Source organism: Haemaphysalis longicornis, unplaced genomic scaffold, assembly GCF_048455015.1.
Source record: "Haemaphysalis longicornis isolate Haplotype H1 unplaced genomic scaffold, Haemaphysalis longicornis Haplotype H1 scaffold_12, whole genome shotgun sequence".
NCBI lineage: Eukaryota > Metazoa > Arthropoda > Arachnida > Ixodida > Ixodidae > Haemaphysalis > Haemaphysalis longicornis.
In genome coordinates, this window is record NW_027526225.1 from 1848936 (window position 1) to 1873088 (window position 24153).

Consider the following 24153-nt stretch of genomic DNA (forward strand, 5'->3'; position numbering starts at 1 on the left):
CTTTCGGTCGTTCGTTCACTGTTTGGTTCGTTCGTTCGTTAGTTCGTTCGTTCAGTCGGTTGGTCGGTCGGTCGGTTGTTACGAAACGCTAACTACGAAGAAACGCACCAAGGAGCACGTGTGGAAACACTTTGTTTACCAAATTTCCGTGCCTTGTTCGAACTCCCGGCAGCCCAAATTAAAACATCATCGTAGTTACAAGGCTGCCTGCTGGCACTTAGGCTGACTCTCATACCCCTGCTACAGCTTCCCTCGAAGCCAACGAAAGCGTCAGCGTTGAACCTTGGTAACAATGCTCTAATCACGGAGGAACTAATAATAATATGTTTCCACATTTTATTTTACATCGATAGTTAACGAACCATAAAAACAGATTCAGCACTTCGATGTCTCCATTGGAAGAACAAGTTTAAAACAGAGGTTTTACATCCTCTTGGAATATTTTCCCCTCTCTTTCTATCACAGGCTACATACTCCCATTGTCATTACCGTCATTAAAACTGTCTGCTGTCGCCGGAAGGAATAGACCGGTATGAGCAGCGTTGAGATCTCAGCTACATTGTGTATTTACAGAAATCTTTGTTGAGGTTGAGTGTAAAGTCAGAAACTGTTTAGAACAGCGGAATTTGGAACTTCAGGCGACTTTATTTTGAACAGTAACCCCGACAGATAACTTTGTAAAAATCTCGAAGGTTTTTGTAGTATTAAAAATTCAAATTGTGGTGTTTAACGAGGCGAACGTTCACTAGGGATATGAACGGCGCCGTAGTGGCGGGCTCCAGAAATATTTTTACCACGTGGTGATCTTTAACATGTGCCAGCATCTCGGCACGGGGGCGTTTTAGCTTTTCGCCTCCATCCAAAAAACAACCACCGCTGCGAGGATCAAACATCGGTCCTTGGGCTCCGCAGCACAACGCCTTAGCCACTGAACTGCCGCGGCGGGTAATTGTGAGATCGTGATCAAGGATAACTGCATACACAGTTGTACTTTTGATGGCTTGCTAGTTTGTAAAACCTGGAGTAGAGACCTTTTAAACTTTCAAAGCAAGGTTCCAGAACATTGAGAATTTCTGGGAATGGGCAGTGAAAGGATTGCGATGTAAGATACCGGTCCACATGTATAGAAGCAAAATTTGCGTATATATATTACTGACCCCGTGCTTACTGACTCCGGATGAAAGAACAGTTACAGGACTAACTTCTAAAAAAACGCGGCTCATATGTCGTCAAAGCAAGAATTTAAACGGTCACTGCCTGCGATGAAAGTGCGAGTGTTATTGAAAGTCCATAAAGCACCGCAGAGAAACTATCTTTTGTTTGATACTCTCAGGTATCAACGTCTTGCCAGTAATTTTCGATGACTGGTGGACGGGAAGTGTGTATCAAATAATGGTGTAGTTGGGGTTTCCACTCTTCACTTTGTTTCTTCTTGCTGCTACGTTTCTATCTCGCTAGTTCTATGCGAAAAGCCAAAAAACCCAACCACGCCCATCGTTTATATCGCTGCCTACAGCCTGCAATTTGCGCCTCCTTCCGACGTCTCGACTCACCACTGACCAGTAAAATGAAACGGCACGAAACAAGATACAGGCCCCCCATGCCTGTCCTTGCCGGACACGGCAAACAGTACGCCCACGACTAAAGCATTACCGTGGTAGGCCCTGGCCACCTGCAGGTCCGGCAGGCAGTGCCACTGGCGCTGCCCGAGCTGATAGCAGAGGCAGCTGGCGAAGGGCCAAACACGGCCCGTCTGGGTACGACAGCTTATAGGCTGCCTGCGGACGTCGCGCACGCGACATATACGAGCATGGTGGACAGTTATTCTGAGGTAACGAGCGGATGGTTGTTAGTGGACATTAGTTCTTTTAGACGTTTTAGATTAGATCTTTTCGAGTAAACATTACTATAACTATATTAGAGTAAGGACAGTACTCTTGACCTAGTTTTGAAGGCCACTACTTGTGCCTACCACATCCGTCCGTCTTTTTTTTTTTTTTTTTTGGTTTGGTTTCGAGGAATTCCGAAGCATAAAGAGAACACTTCCTCTCTTCGTCTGCACGTTTTATTGTCCACACGCCGCACTTGGGGCACAAGGGCAGCATCACAATGCGGTTTCCTAACAACTTCATCCATCTTATTGTGCACATCCTGCGTGGTCTTGAACGGACAGAAGTTGCGGGGACTTGTCACCGATGCGGTTCGCCAAGCCCCGTTATCGCCACAACACGCGTGATCTTTATTGGAAGGAGGAGATGTGGATGGCCTTCGCCAGTAGGGGTCACTATCCCGATAATTTTCAAGCGGGACGCCTAAGTATTTCGTGGGCGTGTCTACCCAGTTTATTAGTGCAAATACGCTGGGCTTCGATTGCCATTTACCATGCCAAAAACCAAGGCACTTATCCCAGTTAACGCTACTACCGCTATATTCACAAAACCTTTTTAAAATATCAATACTCTCGTTTATGCTACTTGTATCCGTGCAGAACAAAGCGATATCATCGGCGTAAGCAAGTACACGCACTTCGCACGCTTGCAAAGCGAAGCCCCGAATTTTACGGCTGTGGACGATGCTGGCCCAAAACGATTCAATGTAAATAAACAAGAGCAAAGATGAAAGGGGGAAGCCCTGTCTAACCGAGCGCCCCCCTCTAATGGGAGCGCTAAGAGATTTGTTCACTATAATACTTGTGCTGCACTCTTTGTACGCCATACGCACTCCTTCGGTAATTATTCTTCAAACATTCACATGTTGAAGAATTTTCATCGTTATTTCATGTGACACCTTGTGAAAGGCCTTCTCTAAATCTATGTGTAGAATTGACACCGCTTGATCCGTTTTATCACAACAGTCTAAGATGCATCTGGCTACATGTATATTTGTTGTAATTGAACGGCCCTTTATGCCACACGTTTGATGGGTTCCAACTATATCCTGAACTACTAACTGCAATCGCTTTGCTAGGATTTTCATTAGTATTTTATAATCACCGTTAGTGAGGCAAATGGGGCGATACGCCGTGACCTTCCTGAGTTTCAGTCTATATCAGTTTTTGGAATGAGTACAGTGTGAGAGAGACTGAAGGACGGTGGAAGCACTTCGTTCTCATACGCCTCAGTGAAAATGTGGCACAACAGTGGGCTCAGCTGACACTTGAAAGCTTTATAAAAGGCTGCTCCTAAGCCATCTGGACCTGGCAACTTTCCAGGGCTTAACTCTTCAATGGCCTGACTAACATCACCAACAGTAATAGGCACTTCGAGATTAGTCCTGATTTCATCCTCTGGCCTGGGCAACAAATCCATGAATTCGCATTTAAAATTTTCTAAATCGCTTGAATGAAAAGAAAACAATGTGTCGTAGTCCTCTTTAAACACGTGTGCAATTTAAGCCCGATCGGTTAACACCAAACCGTCACTTTCGATTTCAGTTATTTCTTTTCTACTGGCATACCTCTTTTCAGTGCCGAAGGCTCTCTTGGTAGGTGCCTCACCTATCAGCAGTCTTTCCGCTCTCCGTTATTAGGGCGCCGTGGTACTTATCCTGATCGGTTACCTCGAGCTGCGCTTTCAGCTTCCTAATCTCCTCTTTGTGTACTCCAGGTGTCTGACATTCTTGGTTAACAAACGATGTAAGGGTACTACGGAGCCATTCCTCTTTCATACGTTCTGAGTGCTTCATAGCACTCGACCTTTCTAATACAGTCATTTTTATTTCTTGTTTGAAACGTTCCCAACTAAGGGCGCATTTAGTCATACCTGCTAATTGCTTAATATTTTTACTCACAGCAAGTATAAGATCTTTATCTTGCAATAACTTATTGTTCATTTTCCAGAGGTTCCAATTAATATTCACGTTTTGCTTCGCCCTACCAAGACAGAAAGACACTAAACAATAGTCACTAAATGACACTGGTGTGACACAATAATCATGACACTCACGCAATATATCAACAGAGGCATAAACGCGGTCCAAGCGGGCGTGGCACTCTCCCTGAAAGTGCGTGAATTGCACATGTCATGCGCTCAACACAAGATTCTGTAATTGCCTCTTGGAGAAAAGAAGTACTGCCGTCGCGGAAAGGCGTTTTACTTGATTTGTCATGCGCTGAAAGCACACAGTTAAAATCCCCCAGAAAAAAAATGACACCACCTTCCCGCGAGGGAACCCTGAGTTGATGCGAAGCATCTCGGAGGTTCCGAAACGTTCACGAGATTGAGTATCAAAATAACGGAAAATGACGGAACTCCGGACGGCACAGCGTGATTCAACCGAAGCAGCAACTGAGGGAGCGGCGCGCGTACCGGGTTTATTATATAGAGCAGATGGAGTGGAGAGGAGGAGATGAAAGAGGAGACGGGCATGCGCGCTTATCGCGCAGCTGCGGTGATGAGTAGCGCGCGCGCTATCGCACAGGTGGCGTGGACAGGGGGAGAGGGGGAGCAGAGCGCACTCTATCGCACAGCTGGCGTGGACAGAGGGAGAGGAGGAGAAGCGCGCGCGCTATCGCACAGCTGGTGGGGAAAGGGGGAGAGGAGCGCACGGACGACGGATGGACGACGGACGACAGAGGCGAGAGCAAGAAGTGCTTTGCATCTAAAACAATAAATCGTTCAGTTTGTAACCAAGAACAGACCTCCTGAAAAAATAGTTTTCGTTCTTCGACTCTCGTTGGTGCGTAGATGGCTATTATACGCCAATCGATTGACAAGTAGTTAATATCGCAAACAATGAATCGACCTTTCGAACAACTTACACTGTTCCGCATTACTGCCCCAAGACTCTGTATAACTAAAAGCATGCATCCAGCGGATAAGCCTACCTCATGGCTAATACAAACATTCTACCTTAGTTTCCTGTATCGCCCCTATGTCAAGTTCCTTCTCAGCGATTAGCCGGTTAACTTGAACTTGTCTTCTTCTCTCAAAAAGCCCACGAAAATTTAGGGTGGCGATTCGTACAGGATTTTCAAAATGTATCATTTGATGTTTGTTTCTTTTGGTGAAGACTCAGCCGACGATGAAATTGAAAACCTTGCGTTGAAACGAAATAACAATATTACATAAAGAGACAAAGAGCTTCTTCCGTTTGGACATTACAATCACGTACTACAAGCAACAGGCACAAGCTCAGTCCAATCCGTTGCAACATGGGTTTTTGGAGATGTAGAACAAAAGGCAGCCCTCTTAAACAATTTCATTAAAGCAGACGTCGTGAAGGAAAAAAAACACCTCTGAACAAGGATCGCACTTTCACGGGGGCTTCGCCGCGGCCGCCCCCTCGGTCGTATGGCGAAGAGCTCGATTTCAGTTTAGAGCACGGACGCCGCGCCACACGTCCTTTCGCCACGACTTTTCCGTCACCCGGCACTTCGTCACTCAACTGCTGTTCGTGTTCTTGCCGCGGTCGCTTTATTGCCGTTCCATCCTCCACGTCGGCTTCAGCAGTTGCACTGACGGGGGTCTCGACGTTGCAGTCGCCTGGTGCTTCACTTGGTGGGGCTTTAGCGCCCTCCTTTTCGGGCTTGGCGTCCGAACCTGTGTCATCATTCTGGCGAGTCTCCTCACCCGGAAACGGCTCCACTTCATCCATGAGAGGTGCTAACTTATTAGGTCCCTTGTAGCGCGGCTCCGGCGTCTCGCGAGGCTTTAGTGCATATCCGGCGGCCAGTTCATCAGTTTCCTAAGCGTCCATGACGAGCTCAGATAAATCGTCGCCTCCCACAGGTGCGGTGACAGCAGCATATGTCCGCGTGCACTGTGTCGCTTCGTGTCCGAACCGGCGGCAGACAGTGCCGCTGTCGGCGCGCAAATCGGATGTCACTCCGGGCGCAACTTGGATGTCATTTCGAGTCCCCGTACCCCGAACTCTCGCCTTCATCCACGGAGTGAAGATGATGCGATTTCTTACGGTGTTCGAGACCGGAACCGTTATTTGGAATGCCTATTTTGGCGCCTAAAGAGCGCTTCTAATGCCTCCTCTAATAATGACAGCTGCATGATAAGCCTACGGCCACTTCACTACTTCCCATTTGGCTGCGAATTCAACGCGGCAACCCATAATTCTAAAATTTCCCCTAAGAGGGTTTGGCCAGTGATGGTGACAGTCACTGACAGAGGCCCATGGCCGATCCCCTCGTTTGCATCGGCCACGACATAAACGCACCTATTCACGCACAACGTTCACACCTAAACGAGAGGTGGTGCTCCTGCATTCTCACATTATTAGAAAAAGCATGCCAGTCCCCTTCACTTTTTGTTTTTTCCCCTGTTTGAAAAAAACATTAAAAAATACTCAAGGTTAGGTGGCACTGGCGCAATAACAATCCGCCCCCACCACCGAGATATCGGCATTCGTCGACGAAAAAAAGGCGGTGGCTCAACGAACGAAAAAAATGCCGTGACCAGGATTCGAACCTGGGTTATTGCGGCCACAACGCAAGGTACTAACCACTATACGATCACGGCTGCCCGGCTGGGACGGAAAGGAGCGTGAACAGGGCGCGGAGCACCGTTTGTGCTACGACAGATACCTCTTGCCCCCGACCGGTTCTTTCTGCAGGATATGTGTCAGTCGAGCGCCCTCGGAGTGAGCGCGCTGAAGGGAGTTGCATTTTGAATACCAATGCGAAGTGAATCGGGCGTTTACTTATGCACTATAGAGGACCGCCAAACTAACACGAAGAAACAGGTTGAAATTCCGTATATTAAATTAAGCGTGACCTAAAAATACGGATATGAATTTTAGGAAGGCACTGTGCAGTATCAAAAGTACCATTGATCGGGATCACGAAAGTGACGTTTCACATCTTGAATGTGGGTTAGACGAAAGCGTCTGGGCACACCTACTGTCGTGTTGCCACGCATAAGGGTTTTTCTGGTTTCAGGCTGGCAACCACACTTTTTGTATTTTTTACGACTAACCTTGAGTCCGAGTGTATAAAACAGCCTGACAGCCAATAAAGCCTTCCTAGCCTAGCCTTTATTCAGGAACGCTCCAATAAACGGCTTTATTCTGCACAAGAATAGGCAATGAAGAAAGAAAAGCAGGAGGAGAAGCAAAGGACAGGAAAAAGAAGAGAAGACAAAGGTGTTCTTGAATTTTCTTGTAGGAGAAGACGAAAAAGACAAAGAAAAAATAATAAAAGAAGAAGACGGAAAGGAAAAGAAAAATCAGAGAAGACAAAGGTGTACTTGAATTTCCTTGTTTTATTTTGTTGGATTAGGCTCCTTCACTTTTACTTCGGTCGGCTTTCGTATGTCAGCCGATCTATATCCAATCCCTCTTGCCACATAACTTCGAAGTAGAACTGCCATTTACGCACGCTTAAGAAGAAGGAGAAGAATACGATGACGAGAACAGCAGCAGCAGCAGGCCGCTATGAATAAAACCCGAATTACGCATGAATTAGCACCCTTCAGCAATTCAAACGAGCTGGAGCAAAAAGGAAATTTTGAATGCAATTATATATATCCCTTTTCGCAAACCCCAAATTTGATGCGGCAATAGATAATATAAGTGGAATCGAAAAAGTCAACCCCAAATGGTCAATTGGGCCCTTCAAAAGCTGTTGTCTAGCTGTTGAGAAACGGCGGCAGTCGAGAAAAAGATGTTCGATTATTTCAGGGACCTGGCATCGCACACATAGTTCCGTAGGTGAAAGTCGTGATCTGAACAGGTAGAAACTAGGCCTTGTAATCATGCAGCGAAGCTCGGTGAAGGTCACCTCGCATTGCAGAGAACCACAAGAATGAACATTTCACCCGAACTTTGAAAGTTGGCACTCTTCAAATGATAAAAGTGGGTATGAACGAGCAGCGTCTAAAGGCCAATATCGTCTTAATCTTGAAGATGGAAATAGAGCCAGATTAGGAATTCCAAATTGAATTGGAGCTGTGACAGCGAGATTAGCTAAATGGTCCTCTAGCTCGTTGCCCCTGATGTCCGTATGGCCAGGGACCTAAGACAAGCGTACCTCCTTCACGTGCCTAGGAACAAAAAATAATAGTGTGCGGTACAATGGAGTGTCGGAAGAGGAAGTTAATGCCGATATAACTGCCATCGAATCGGATAATATGATGATTTTTTATACATGCTGCGGTACTTTGCATAGAGCGAGAGCTATTGCTAAAACTTCGGCCATAAAAATGGGTGTGTAATCCGGGATTCGTAACGAATAACCCCAATTTAGATATTGTGAAAAAATACCAATTCCAGCTTTCTCTCCATTTTGAGACGCATCAGTATAAATCACCGAAGAAGCAGGATACTTGGATAAATATTCATTTAAAATATCGGCTAATAGCGAGCGGGGTAGAAGTTTTGCAGCCGAAGGGTAGGGGTTTTGAAAGAAAAAAAACAGTTTCTTGTTCAATTGTGGATACCGGAATAGCTTCGTATAGCTTAACAGAAATACAATCCAGGCATGATTGAACGAATAGCACTAGGGGGGAAATACGTTTAGGCCACGGAGATGTAAAAAATGAACTCGGATCACAAATAAATACAGACTTGGCAGCTCCAGAGGGGGCGTCGTACATGCGGAGGTAAGTTTGAACAGTCAGCAAGAGAAATCGGACCCTGAGTTCAGGAACGTGAGCCCCTAAGTACAGAACTCGGTTCCCTATGAACCGGGGGAGGCCAAGGCAAAATCGAAGAATGCGCCTCAGTGAATCAGCAGCAACTGTATGAGAAGAAACATGTAGGCGAAAAACCCGAAAACCACGAAAATGAAAGCACTAATTAGCAAACGTAAGAATAGGAAAGTGTCAAGTACAACCGAACGGATTGATTTAGCCGAGCTGTAGAAATTGATTAGCAGAAGTAAAACAAACGACATTCGGGAGATGACAGTGATTGAGGAAAGACTGCCAGTAGCGAGCAGCTTGAAAGCAACTAAGGAATTCCAGCCGAAGGCAAGGACAGGATGTACGCACTCAGACATGAGCAGGATAGCATTACGCACAACCCTCACAAGATAATAAAGGTATCAGAACGATTCTACACCAAGCTGTGTGCCAGCGACGTTAGACCGGGGGAAACTACTGAGAGTAAAAGGCCAACTTGCGATGCCCCACTAGTAATTAAACAGGAAGTAGTTGGAAAGGCTCTCAAAGGCTTGAAAATAGCAAAAGCTGCAGGTGACGACGGCATAGGCGTGGATCCTCTGAAGGAGGAAGGAGATATTGTACTGGAAAAGCTTGCTGTACTATTTGCGAAATGCTTAAAGACTCAAAAAGTGCCCATAGCCTGAAAAATGGCAACATTAATCTGATTCATAATAAGGGAGATCCCAAGGACCTCATGAATTACAGACACATCAGCCTACTTTGATTCGTTTACAAGCTGTTTACCAAAGTGATAGTTAGCCGCATAGGTGACAGCCTAGATTCCCATCAACGCGGAGAGCAGGCTGGATTTAAGACACGGTACTCAATTATAGATCACATCCGTGTCATCAACCAAGTGATATCAAAATCCGCACAGTACACTAAATCCCTTCACCAGAAAATTTTATGTTATGCGAAAGGGCTTGATTCTGTACTTAGCGCAGCCGTGTTAGAAGCACTAAAATACCAGGAAATAGAGGAAACCTATGTAAGACTTCTAGAAGACATGTACAGGGGGTCCAAGCTATCATGCACTCAGATTTCAAAAAAAGAGCGATGACCTTACTCAAGCAAAACCTAGTGCGCAATGCTTGAGGTACTGTGGAGAAGCGGACAGTAATTTTCTCGCTAATGAGACCTAATTAATTCTAATTAATTATCTAATTTGCGAAGCACACTCTTAATCATTAAAGTGTCCATAAGGCAGTTGTAGGTACCCACGAGAGGCATCTAACTGCGGTATTTTAAGCGACTAACTATATGCGTACTCATTTATTCTGGCTCATCAAGAAATCCCGCGAAGTATGAAAAATACAACATAACGATGCTCCCGCACGCCTCATAAAGCAGCGCCCTCAAATAAGGTGATTGAAAGCAACTGCTTCACCTGTCACCCGCCCGAAGAGACAGCGCATCACCTTGATACTGGAATGCAAGGAAGGAGCAGCAACCATAGTACAAAACTCTATGGCAGCAACAGAAAGTTTCGTGTGGCGCGTGTGCCAGATAAGGCGCGAACTCGGCCGTGATTTCTTCTTTCTTTCGTTTCATTATTTCATTCAAGATAACTGAGCGGCAGCCTGTTTCAGGGCAGTGCTTTACGAGGTAAATGGGAGCGCCGTCACGTGGTATTTTAAGTGCAGAGCACTTTAGCGGCTCGCCTTGTCGTCTTAGCTGGTCAACGGTCGATGTGACTGCCCGAAATCAGGCGCCGCAGCGAGATAACGGACCCAAGTAGAGCGTTTTGTACCGGGGTCAGGGAGCCACACAGGCTTCAAAAACCACGCGGTTTAAATAGTCGTAACCGTTCAAACCTCGGGAAGTGCTGGCGCTTTTCATACATGTCCCCGATAACCTTTACTAATTACCGTCACATCATAACCGCCCAATTATGCCCTCCGGCAAAATAAACGCTCAAAATACGCGCGACATGACAGTAAACGTATGCGAAAAAAGAAACGCAAACGTGATGTTGCAGTAAACGATCCTGTGGAAGCAATTCGCGCGAAGAGACAAGAACAACGAAAGTGGTAGGGGAGACAAAATTGGATGTAGCAGTTACGACGACACTGTAACTATCACCAGACTTTTACCTTCTATAGTAGGCAGACTAAAGTTCCTCAAGGATTTTTTCGGCAATGCGCGGACACAATTTGCCAACTTCATAACCGTCCATTGCCATTAATGTACCAGGATAAATACAAAGTACGCTTTTTCACACCATAGAATGTGATGCATCCTGTAGACAGGACTTACCAAATTAGAGATGGGGCAAAAAAGAAGCTATTCTTCAGACAGGGTAGGCTACAGGTTTGTTGGGTTAACGAATGAAGGGATGCAGGCCCTTGAATGGAGATGGCCTCGATCCCGCGGAGGGTCTTCATGTAAAAGTATTCATGTGGGATAACTTAAGGTGTTTAAGAAACGAAATCATGCACCACTTCGTCTTACGACGCCTATGGCTGAACACGAAGTTTTCGCGTGATGGATTCATTGATTGTCGTTTCAGTTTGGACTTTGACTCGACGACGGTTTGGACTGTCACTCGTTTAGCCTTGACTTTTACTCGCGCGCAGTTTAGGCTGCCCACATGTGGCGCCTTCTTCAGAAGCACTCGTTTCCTCACCGCACTCTATTAGTGCATACGCACCCTCACCTCTTTTCCTCTCCCAATTGTCCCCTGTGTGACGCGCCGGGCACGCTCTGTCGCTCGCTCTGCGAATGTCCGCGCGACGTTTTCCCCCCTCTATCCTCCCCCACCCTCTGGGAACAGGCACTGGGGTGCTCGGACCACGACCGCCAAGAACTGGTCACCGGTCGGGCCCTCGACGTCGCGGCGGCTCTATGGGCCACCGCCACTCCCCCACCTTAAAACCAGAGTTCCAATAAAGTGGATTATCTCTCTCTCTCTCTCTCTCTCTCTCTCTCTCTCTCTCTCTCTCTCTCTCTCTCTCTCTCTTGGACTTTTTGTCGCCGCGTCTTTGACTTTGGTCCTTTTCGAATTGATTTAGTCATAGAAAGCTTCGCGTAAACCGCCGTCGTCGTTAGACGGAGGGATGCGTGATTTTCCTGTCTAACCTTGCACGTTCATCTTTCCACGGCCGTATCGGAATGGCGAAAATGTATAGACGTCTGCTTTATAAGTTGAGGGTTACAGGTACGATTCCGACCACTCGAAGAAGAGTTTTAACTTTTCCTGAACGGCTTCTATTGCACACCCCGATCATAGTCGTATTAGAGTGTCCTCGCCACAACTTCAACTGTGCATACCGTGCTAAGTAAACCCTCACAGTGCAGTGAAGACTTTATATGAACCATCTTCCCCTACCCTTTTTCCCCTGCCCCCCAACAGGGCCTATTGGCCTCCTGCTATAATAAAGTCATCCATTCCATTCTTCACTTCACCTTCTTCGTCATCTTCGTCAGAATAAATTCGGACTTCCTGCTGTGCGTTTTCGGCGCAACACACGCTGTCAGTGTGACATAGAAAGCTTCGATTTAATATTTTTGTGTTAGCAGTACGTAAACTGTTAATAAACTGTTCTAAGGGGGATTGTATCATACCAATCCCCCTTCGAAGGACGAGGACGCTTTCATCGCCTGCACCACAGCCATCGGTATATCTACTTATGTGTTACATCCAAAGATTTCTTTATTTTGGGCTCATTCTTTTTCTCCTACTTTACTGTCTTTTTTTCTCTCTAAAACAAACCGGGTCACAGCCGAAAAATTACAGGCAGCTTCTTGGCCCATCCCCCGCGTGGGTATGCGCCGTGATTCAAGGGTCCAACCAAGCAACTAACCATCACCACGCGCTTTTCTCGACGAAGAAGACGCCTCCTAAGCTCCGGCAACGACGAATCGCATGGCGCTTAGGCAAACGTGCTATTGCCATCGTAAGGTGTTTTCCGTGGCCCTTGTCTTACTCTTCCTCTGTGCACTAGTAAGTGTCGAAGTGACCATTCTGGACAGATTCACAGCGAGCAGGCGGTTCTTCTACAGCGGCTACTTGTTCGAGACCCCCGGGTGCAAGTTTCCCAACTACGAACCCTTCCACTGGACCATCATATTTCATCATGAGAGCAACTCCGACAATGACAGCCTCTGTCGGGAGCAGAAGCCACTGGTGTTTTTTCGGAACCACAACATTCCCATCCTGGACAAGCGGCTGCTCCGGAGCAGGCATCGATTGACTCCCGAGGGCATCCGCTGCTTCTACACCGACGTCCGCCGAAACCACAGCGCTCCCATACCGGACACGCACAGCGTCTACGGCCAGGCCCGCAAGCTCGTGTTCGGTAGGAAGCTCCGGAGCAAGTACATCTTCCTCTGGTGTGATGAGGCACGATCGGGTAGAAACGGCAGTCTCTTCTCCCAGTATTTCCTGCTAGCGCAGAAGTGGCCCAAGGGCCAGAAAAGGCCCCGCCATCCGGAGCACCTCAGCGTACTAGTGCTGGGCCTAGACTCCACATCCAGGCTGAACACCATCCGGCAGTTGCCGAGGACTAGGCGCTATCTGCTGCAAGAACTGAACGCGTTCGAGTTCCTGGGCTACAACAAGGTCGGCGAGAACTCGTATCCGAACTTGATCCCTTTGCTCTCGGGTCTGCCATCTACCGCGGTCAGCGAGTTGATTAAAGACCGGTAAGCGCCCGCGTTTATTGATTTCATTTTATTTAAACGTACTGCAGCTCCTGTGGGGCTATAGCAGCAGTGGGGAGAGAGTAAAACGTCTCTGTGCAGTCACGGGGGGACAGCAGTCGTACGTAAAAGCAAGGCAAACAAAAAAGTACAAAAAGTACACAGACATATGCTCGCATAACAATAAAGAAGGTATGCGTATTTATGCAACATTTTCACGCATGTTTTACACCATTGACTAAGTACCCTGCACACGGGAACAGCAAAGAACACACACATTAGACATAGACCAGCCCAAAATCACTGAAAATACAACATGCGTGTTAAAGAAATCAAATGCATTGGTTAGTTTCCATTGAAGTGCACTCAATAGTTTATTCGATGGGAGGGTTAGTACGTGGCCTAAAATTACGTAGTTTTATCGTGCGCGGAAAAAGCTAAATTTAATGTGCCAGTGAAATAGAGTGATTCTATGCGTCGGCGCGCAGAAAGTTCAGTTAGTTTCTAGGATGAAGGGAACGAAGTTGGTGAAAAGTTGCGGTAATATCGGCGGCAGATAACTGGGACGGCTTTCTTTCGTGTGGCTTCAATATGGTTGATGTCACATTGTTGGTGCGGATTGCTTCAATATGGTTGATGTCACATTGTTGGTGCGGGTTCCACACCACAGAGGCGTCTTCAAGTATCGGGCGTATTAGTGTTTGGTACAGGAGTAGCTTTGTGTCTTGTGGGGCTTGGGTCAGTGTGCATTTCAGATAACCAAGTTTTTTTTTTAGCTTTACCCGAGATGTAGTCGATGTTTAAATCAATAAAAGCAATCTGCGAAATGAACGCCAAAATATTTAAATTCCGGAACCTTTTGCACTTGAATATTACTTGAAGAATAGGGGACATTGAACGGGGATGCACTATTGGTAAAAGACGTGATTACCGGTTCGCTAAAATTAATAGTCATCTGCCATAATGCGCACCATGCGCAAAACGAAGAAAATGACTCGTTTAGACGATGGTGATCTTCTTGCTATGTAATAGCATCGTACAGGCCGCAATCTTCCGCAAAAAACCGAATCTTAGAGTTGATGTAGCTAGGTAAGTCATTTATGTATAGTAGGAATAGTAATGATCCCAGCACTGACCCCCGACAAACACCCGACGACACAATGGATAATGATGATTCTGCCCCGATTAAATTCGACAAACTGCGAGCGGTTGGATAGAAAGTTTGAGATCCAGTTAACGACTTTTGTGTTATTCAATGTGGCTTGTAATTTGCGGGTGAGTTTTGCGTGGGTCACTGTATCGAAAGCTTTCGAAAAGTATGTTATAGCATCGGTTTGGGTTTGACGTTCCTTGTCCTGACAAAGAATGTTGCGCGCCCGTTCGTGTGATGGAACCGCTATACCGCTTTTATCGACCTAAATAATATTATTTGGCGCCATAAAGCCTTTAGAAGGTAAGAGCTTTGGTACAATTCGCAAGCATTTTAGGATGTACCACAAGTTCGAATCCCCGATAGTGGTTTCTTTACGTTGATTTCTTTGTTTTGGGTCAATATTTCCTATGCTGAACTCATCATTTGCGCTGTGACGTTCACTGCTCCCCGAGCGAGATCGTAGAACGCGTGCAGGCTGACGCTGATACGCTGGCGAGTTCTCGTCGGCCTGGTCTGGCCATAGGGAGGCGAAGCTAAAGTTTGCCGGGCGAGGGCAGCGCTGATCCTATCGCGAAGCGGCGTATTTTTCGTTTCGAGGGAGTCAGGGGAGTTCCCGCCGCCATTTGTACGTGCTGGGTTAAGTGGCTCGTGCGGCCGGAGGTCGCTTTGTTCGCATTCGTGAGTAGGGGGGCTGGATGCCTCAGGCGGTGCGGGAGGACAGAATTGGGTCTGGAAGTGCGACAGTGTGCACCCCGAGCTGCACGTACACTTGCCGGACGCGGAGGAGCGGGCCGGCGGGCATCTGCTTAGAGCGCTGAAAAGCCGTTCACCAAACGCAGTCGTTTCGCGATGTCTGTGGTGGTGAGGGGAGCCAAGGGTGGCCAACAATACTGTTGCGTGGTCGGCTGCCACAACAGTAGCAAGATGAAGGATAAGAATCCACCGGTGCGATATTACAGATTTCCGAGAAAAGCTTACCAAAAGGAAAGACGGCAAGCCTAGATCACTGCGGTGCGAAGGGTCAAGTAGGTAGCACATCTTTTATTGTAGTTCTCCACTTTCAGTTTACATTTCCCGTCTTTCAAAATGCGAACAAGTGTTCTAAAATTACTCTGAGTCCCCGGCTCTTTTTTCTTGAAAAATGCGGGCTGCCAATGATTTTTTCCCGCTATATTATATGAACTGGGGAGTTGGCCTGCTGGTGCCGTTCGACAACGTCCATATGGAATAGGGCTTGGATTCTGCATAAATATATATATATATATATATATATATATATATATATATGCCTGGCTGTATTACCTGTGTTGATGCTTGCTATTGTAGCTTGTGTTCTGGAGGGGATCAAGGCAAGTTGATTGCTGTTCGTGCGTTTTTTTAGTTCCTCCTACATTTGCTAATAGTAGTTGCGAACGAAATTCCTTCAAAAACAAGCAAAATGGAAATGCGGTGTTGTCAGCGCACCCCTTTTATAGCATGTGCCTTTTTAATGCGTCTTTCATATGATGCAGCTGATCATTTCAAGGATTAGAAACAATACATGAACGGGAATCAGTCACGTGTAGTCATGTTTTAAGCCTCAATGTTTCTTCCGTCCATAAAATCCGGATGTTCAAAGTGGGAACACGTGAAGAAAGTAGCAAACAAGAAAGAAATGCGCTCTCACAAGTTGCACAGCTGTCGCCTGGACGACAAAAGACAGCAGCCGACGACCACCCAAGAGCACGTTTCATCCCGTGAAACCGCCGGGGCACTCGGCCGTTCGAGCGGCGCGTGGTAGACGACGCGTCTCTACTAATGAACTCATACTTCTAGCGAACTTTAACACAAGACGAAGAAAGAAAAGACGAAACCACTTTGTCCTGTGTTAACGTTCGCTAGAAGTATGAGTTCATTAGTAAACACTAACCAACTAGCCCAACTCTCCGCTTTAATTGACGCGTCTCTAGCAGACCACAAGACAAGCGCCGGCAAAAATGGACCCAGTAGCTACTCTACGTGTAAACCGAACTTTCTGGACACGTGCTAACATGCATGCTTTCATAAGTCGAGGAGGAGGAGGAGGAATAAACATTTATCGAGCTGTATTAGTTCTGTTGTGGGAGGCCTCCTTAGTCCAGGAAGCCTTGGTCCTTGGCTGCCCGCCGGGCCCTGTCCACCAGTCGTTGCTGGTCTTGAGGGCGTGAGCTGGTCAGCTGGTCCTCCCACTGCTCCAGTGTTGGGTTTGGTTGGGGGGTTAATGATGGCGATTGTCGGCACTCCCAGACCATATGGTAGAGAGTGTTGGGTGTGGGGCAGTGTTGACAAGTCAGAGTGTATGTTGCTGGGTAGATGGCATGGAGTAGTGTTCCGTGGGGGTAGGTGTTAGTTTGCAGCTGTCTGAGGGTAATGGCGTCCTCTCTGGTCATGTTGGGGTGTGGTGGGGGGTAAATGCAGCGCTGCAGTCGGTAATGGGCGAGGACATCCGTGTATCTTCTTGGAATGTCATCGCTGGAGGTCATCGATCTGTCTGCCAACGAGGGGAAGGCCCGGAAGGTATGCTCGCGGGCAGCGGCGTGTGCCGCTTCATTCCCCTCGAGGGATGCGTGGCCTGGGGTCCAGACTATGCGGAGTTCGGGTGGGCTTTGTAGATTGTTCAGGATGCGGATGGCTTGACCAGAAACACGACCTAGTTAGTAATTGCGGCAGGCGGTTTTGGAGTCTGTGATCACAGTGATGTAGTCTGAGCCCGTGGTAGCAGCGAGGGCGATGGCAATTTCCTCTGCAGACTCTGTGTCAGGGACTGGGATTGTGGCCGACGTGAGTTCTGTGCCATGGTTGTTGACAACGCTGATGGCATGCGCAGACTTTCGAGGGTACCGGGCAGCATCTGTGTAGCGGACCGCTGGTTTGTTGTCTCCGTATGATTTTCTGAGGGTGATGACCCTGGCCTTTCTTCGGTATGCATTGAATACGGGATGCATATTTCTGGGGATTGGAGCAACGGTAATAAGTTGGCGCAGAACCAGGGGAATGCGTTGTTTACTATATAATGTATCTTGTGCATCGTAGCCAAGCCGACGTAGCGTATGACGACCCGTTTTGGCGAGTTTGTCTTTCAAGTTGGCTGATTTTGTGAGCTTCAGCGAGTTCCTCCCAGGTGTTGTGCAGGCCAAGTTTCATTAGCTTGTCGGTAGAAGTTGTGGGAGGTAGACCAAGTGCAAGCTTGTAGGCCTTCCAGATAAGGATATTCAGTTTGTCGCGCTCGCTATTCTTGAGACTGAGGTATGGAGTGCCGTAAGTAATCCTACTGATGATTAGGGCTTGGGTCAAGCGTATTATGTCGTGCTCTTTGAGACCATGGCGTCTGTTGCTTACGCGGCGAATGAGATGGGTGACTTGAATTACTGTTTCTTGAACTTTTTGGATGGTTGCAAGGCCTGCTCCGTCTCTCTGTAATGTTAAGCCGAGAATCCGTAGGGTATTAACCAGGGGTATGGGGTTACCATTGACTGAGAGTTCAAGGTCGGGTATGGGGGCGGGTGGGCGACCTCTGCTGCGTTTCTTGAGCAGTAAAAGTTCCGATTTGTCAGGGGCACAGGAAAGCCCGCGAGCCCTGAGGTATTCTTCCGTGATGTTTATTGCTGTTTGGAGGGAGTCTTGTTGTTCTCCTGCTGAGCCTGTACGCGTCCAGATAGTGATGTCGTCTGCGTACAGCGCATGGCTGATTCCTGGTATCTTGTTCAGGAGTGGCGGTAGCCCTCGCATTGCCAAGTTAAAAAGCAGTGGAGAAATGACAGAACCTTGGGGGGTGCCTTTTGGTGGTGTTTTTAGAGTTGCCGTGCGGAGTTGTCCCACGCCAATCGTAGCCGTGCGGTCGGTGAGAAAGTCGCGCACATAACGGTAGACTTTCTCTCCGCAGTGGGTAGATTGCAGGCCTTCGAGTATAGCTTGATGGGTGACATTGTCAAACGCGCTTTTGACGTCAAGTGCGAGAATGGCGCTCTTGTGTTGGCTGCTGAGGTTATTTAATAAGTCTTCTTTAATTTGAAGAAGGACGTCCTGGGTTGAAAGTCCGGGGCGAAAGCCAAACATGGTGTGCGGGAGGTACTCCTTGTCTTCCAAGTACGGTGATAGTCTGTCGTGCACCATGTGTTCGTAGAGTTTGCCCACGCAAGAGGTAAGAGAGATAGGGCGCAAGTTGCGGAAGTTAATGGGTTTGCCTGGCTTGGGAATCATGGTGATGTCTGCATGTTTCCACTGCGCCGGTAATTGTCCTCGCTCCCAGCTTTCATTGATGTATTGTAGGAGGCTGTCAATGGTTTTATAGTCAAGGTTTCGCAGTGTTTTATTGTTGATGCGATCGTGTCCTGGTGCTGTATTGCGGGCCAGTTTGCGGATAGCAGCGATAATTTCCGTCGTCGTGAAAGGGGCATCTAGGTCCGGTTTAGGTCTTCCAGCGTAATCGGGTAGGCCCATGGTCGGGGAAGAAGCGCTAAGAGAGGCGCCAATATGGTGGGTCGTGATGTCGCGGAGGAGTTCTTCATCGGTACCGGGATAGTTGTGGATGAGCCGCTGGAGGTGGTGTCCTGTAGTTGCTTTGCTTTCCGTGCGCCCGAGTAGAGACCGGAGAATGAGCCAGGTGCGGCGATTACTTAAGGTACCTTGTAACTGATCGCAAAGCTGGTTCCAATTTTGTCGGCTGAGGGTGTTTGCATATTCCTCAGCTTGTTTAGTCAGCTGGGCTATTCGCAGTTTGAGCTTGCGGTTGTGTTTTTGTTTCTTCCAGCGACGTATCAAATTCCGCCGGGCGTCCCAGATATGAAGCATAAGTCGAAAGAAAATTTTACCCGGACCTCATCGTAGCGCGAGAAATGCAGCACGCGCGCAGCGAAAAAAGCACGTGCCGAAGCGATGGCAGCCACCGCGTTACAGTGTACTAGAAGTACACTGTAACCGCGTACTCCCGCGGAGGGGAGAGTGCAGCGCCCTTCGGCGATCGTTCCGTAGCCTATAAGCACCGAATGCTTGCGGTCTCGATCCCGAATCGGCCAACCCGTGGCCTGACGATGCAGGCATGAGCCAGGCAAGCTCCAAAGATGGGAGGGAGAAGAGCACTTCGCATTTGAGCATCTGCGGTGACACGCTGGGCGTTCATCCCCTGCTTACGCCTCGGCTAGTGATGTTACGATTCCAAGCCGTGCTGATAGGCTTATCTGACACTTTTTACAGCCGACAACATGGAAGATGCGCGGCTGATGCCGATCGCTGAGATATCGAGCATACCCATCCAACGATAACGTACGATGCCAAGCATGTCGTTTCACAGACGCGAAACCGAAACTGGTTCGAATGCTAGGGCCCTATTCTCGACTGCACAAATTCCGAGGCAGTTCGCCTTGATTTTCTTGCGTAAACACGACGTAAGCAATAAGTGGCGTATTGCACGTACAGGTATGACGACAAGCTGACGCTTCACTCATCAAGATGACACGTAAGGTACCAAATATTGCACATAAACGACATGGAAACCCTTGGCATGTATTATAAAGAATTAGTCGGTAGCTGAGGTTGGCAAGGTAAACACATTTCTGCAGGGAAAAATTGGCGTTAACACCACAAGACGGTCGAGCAACGTTGATCCAAAAGCGAGCGAAAGGAGGATGTTGAGCTAAATAACATCACACAATCTTTTTTTACCGTATCTATTTATTTCTATCGTCTGCTGCTATGTTACAAGGTTATGGCGTAATCTCATAAAAAGACGGCCGCTACCATCGCTTCTGTCACGCATATAAGAGCAGCGAAGCCTGATAACCGCGGAGCGTACCGATGTCGCCGATTCACTCATTCGTCAAGCTCAACTTCAATCAGTGCTGTAATGAACAAAAGAGTCACTTTTCTTTGTTATTTTTCTCTTGAGGTCGATCATGTGACCCAGCAGCTTAATAGGACGAGTGTGGACAAATGCCATGCATTGGGTTCTCTTTGTCATGGAGAGGCTTGTACTGCTCTCTTATGTTGCAGTGACGCCAAACAAATCATTTTTATTTTATTGTCAAACAAAAGCGGAATGCTACACGTTATTTTTATGCTCCGTGATCACTGACTTGGAAACAGTCGAAGCTATTACTTGTTTCGGTAGAAAACATGCTTTAAACCGCGCGTCATGCGAAACTTCGCCTGCTGCAAAGTCACGGACATTTCGCGGCGCCGAAGATCGGAGAAATTTTTTGCCTTATTTCGCGGCAGAAGCAGCCCCCATTTTTAAGCTGTTACGTAACATTACACCAGTTTTACGCAGGCTGAAGTTGCCAATGTGTGACGTGAACGTTCCCGCCAACTCTTCAAATTACGCCACGCCTTCTCAGCCAATCGTTGTTGGATAGCAAAGACAGGCCTAAGTTGTCATGCCTGGTGCATTTAGCCTAGTTTTTCATTGCCGGGCAAGAATTGTGCGCTTTCAGGAAAGAGAAATAAGGCAAACTTTAGAACTGGTGCCCTAAACGTCATAAAACGTCAAAATGACGACGGCACACACAACCGCTTTGTCAACCGGAATCACGTGGCCAAAACTGAAAGACAATTAGAAATGACTTCCGGCGAATTCCCAGTTTCCCTGGGAATTTGTGCAGTCGGGAATAGCACCCCTAACCACGGACATTGTTCATTCACGTAGCACCTTGTATTTACGTCACTACTTTTAGTTGGTGAGACCACCGCGAACCGCGAATGCTAGTTTCTCTTCTTTGAGGCGTTATAAAATAAATACCGCCTTATCACCCGGATAAATGATGACAAGTATATATGTTTATTTGAGCCAGTCTACGCAGTGCAAGAAAAAACGCAAGCATGACAAATTCACTTCAGTGTCCCTTTAAAATTTTATGCAAGCAACGTGATGGGGGTGAAAATTCAAAGCACCATGTTTGCATTGACCGCGCTTTTTCCCACCCTGTCTTCGTGAATTTGTTACTGTTTATGCTGGTATGCTCAGGCTGCTGTTGGAGTTCGCAAAGCTAAAAAATGTCGGTTCTGTTTCGGGTTCCCTCTGGAAAAAAAATTAGTGCCCTTCCACTCTGTGAAGAAGGATGACCTGCAAAGCTGGACGAAGTTCACGGAGTGCACGAAACGAAACCCGTTTACAGTAATTTGCGATGGAGCATACTTCCTAGCCAATTAGCTGAATGAACCTGAAAGATCCATGCTTTGTTCTTGCAAATAAACATTGAGCTGCCTGTGTCCCTTCCGCATCGTGAGCACCCTACTGTTTGTGTAAGGCCGGGGTCAGACTGTTGCCGCAACTGTCGTAATAGCATTAAACTATGACGTCATTTCACATCTCAGCCAACCGCACCGCGTGACATGCCGTTTTTTTACGTCCATAGATCACGATACGGCCTTTGGGTCGGTAGTCTGAACATAACCTAACACGCAAATTCAATCAGCTCTACCACTAAGGACTCCGGACAGGTACCATAGGGCCGTTTCACGTCCGCCTAAACACCTCGCAACAGCACAATGGACACGTCATCCATCATTACGGGCATGAAACCGATAGCTGCGCGTGCACACCGCCTCCTCCCTCAAACTGCTCTCCACTACAAACCTGCACACGCATACGCATAAACCGGCAACCGGTCATGAGCGCGAAGTGGTAGACGCGGTCGAAAATATCCCCTGAAATTCTTCTGAAGCAGTGATATTCGCTCACGCCGGCGTTCCAAGGGGGAAAGTTGCTGTTCATCCGGGAGGGATTCACCGCTACTCGACGAGCTCATCTGAAGGCTGTAACGGCGGCGCCAGCAGTTTTTCGTTGTTTTTGCGCCCATTCACGCTTGTGTTGGCCAACGCTTCAATTTTTGCTCTTCTTCCTCCGAATGAACGGCGTGCATCCATCCCATAACGATTTAAAACCTGGAAGCCCTCGAGCTCTACTCTCCCGTACAAACATGTGGCTCTCCGTTTTCCTCCCTCCTCGTATGCATCTTACTGTTTGTGTAAGATGTCTGTAAAACACATCAACTCGCACCCTAACCACTCAATCGAGGAGGAGAGCCGACTAACCGCACTGAGCCATGTAATTTCGGCATTTATATCTCCCACCAGCACAAACGGCATTTCATCTTTAGCGGCATGACGCGGAGCTGCGCGTGCACGCCCCCCTTTTTCTTCCCGCGAACCGTGCCCGCATAAAACCGGCAACCGGTGATGGCGCATAGTCAAGTCACCAGCGAAAATGTCGCTCGGAAGGCCTTACAAGCTGAAAAAGAAATATTAGCTCAAGCCGGCGTTCCAGCTGGAGAAGTTTCTCTTATGCCAGGAAAGATTCGTAGCTACTTGGCGAAGCACAATTTGAGGGGAAACGGCGACGGCGGTTTTCGGTCATTTCAGAGGGCAGCCCTTTGGCAGCTGGTAACTGGGCTTGCGGCAGCGGCGTCTGTTTATGTCCACGTAACCGAGTGAGCGAACGCAGCAGCGACGAAAGAAAGAAAACGGAGAGGAGCGTCTAGCGAAGGGCGAGGTCGAGTACGACACGTGCGGCTGCGGTGTCATCTCTTTCACTGCCTTTCCCTCACTGATGTCTCATGCATCGCCACCAAGGAGCGCCCTTCGCCTGAAACTTTCCCCAGATGCTGTTCCATTCTCCGCTAATCCAAACCACATGACGTGCGGGAAATTAGAACACAATATGCAACTCGCTGCTCCCCTCTGCGGGACTGATTCGAACCACGTGACATTTGCGCTGGAGTTTCAAACACGATTTGCAACATGCTGTCCGGCGGCGGCGGCGCACTGCGAGGTAGCAGCATCGCAAGCCGCTGCGCACGCCGCCCCGCAGCAGAGTAGCGGAGGCACGTTGCGTGATCAGCGAACCCGTGCGTTCGCTTATGGAGTGTACCGTATTTCCAGGTGTATAAGTCGCGGTTTTTTAGATGCAGCGCATCTCTTTAACTCGCCTTGTCCCGCGTCATTGTTGCGGCGTAGTCCGCATCCCTCCCCCATCCTCCTCGCCGCGGCAGCTGCGTGATCCGCCGCTCTCACCGCTGCGCCATATGTGCGTCAGCGCCGTCAGCGCGCAGCTTGCGCTCGGCTGTGCTCGCTCCCGTCGCCGTGACAGCTGTGCGTTAGCGCGCTCGGTTAAAAATTTACACCATCTTCCCGGGAGGGGAACCATGGGGTATATGCGACGCATCGGGGGTGAACATGCTGCGTAATTAGGATGCACAACAACAGCAATCCACACGCTGACATCGCTAACATAACGGAAACGCAACGGCAACCCCCGATTCGTTGCATCTACCCCATGGTTCCCCTCGCGGGAAGATGGTGTAAATTTTTTTCTTGAATTTTCGTTGGTGCATCTTATCCACCAGTGGGAATTATGTATGGAATAAATTTGGTACGTGGCAGCTGCGAGTGGTTCGCGATTGGAAAGGTGTGCTGCGTGATATCAGCGCACGTTAAGAGACAGCTCTATGGCCTTAATGAATGAATTTTTTGTTAGCGAGTAGGAGGAAGAAGGCTTTGACGGTTTTGCCTAAACGCCGTAAGTACATACCATCTGTGTGTATCAATAAACCATTTTTGAGAAGTTAGTTCTGTCTAGACTTTGGACGGTAGACGCACGTGTCTAGCACTACTTACCGAGGGAGGCGTTCAGAGGCGGCGGCCGCGGCAACCATGTAGTCTCGCCGCACTTTCTAACGAACTGATCCTCTATGAGCGTACCTGATTAACAGGTGCGTTTTGTGCACCGGTGCGACT

General features: G+C 48.0%; 1 non-coding gene across 1 annotated transcript; it reads right to left on the reverse strand.

The window, feature by feature from the left end:
* Window positions 1-6398: 6398 nt before the first annotated feature.
* Window positions 6399-6470, reverse strand: Trnah-gug (transfer RNA histidin (anticodon GUG)). The gene has a single exon. It is a non-coding gene; the product is annotated as a tRNA-His (tRNA).
* Window positions 6471-24153: the final 17683 nt, after the last annotated feature.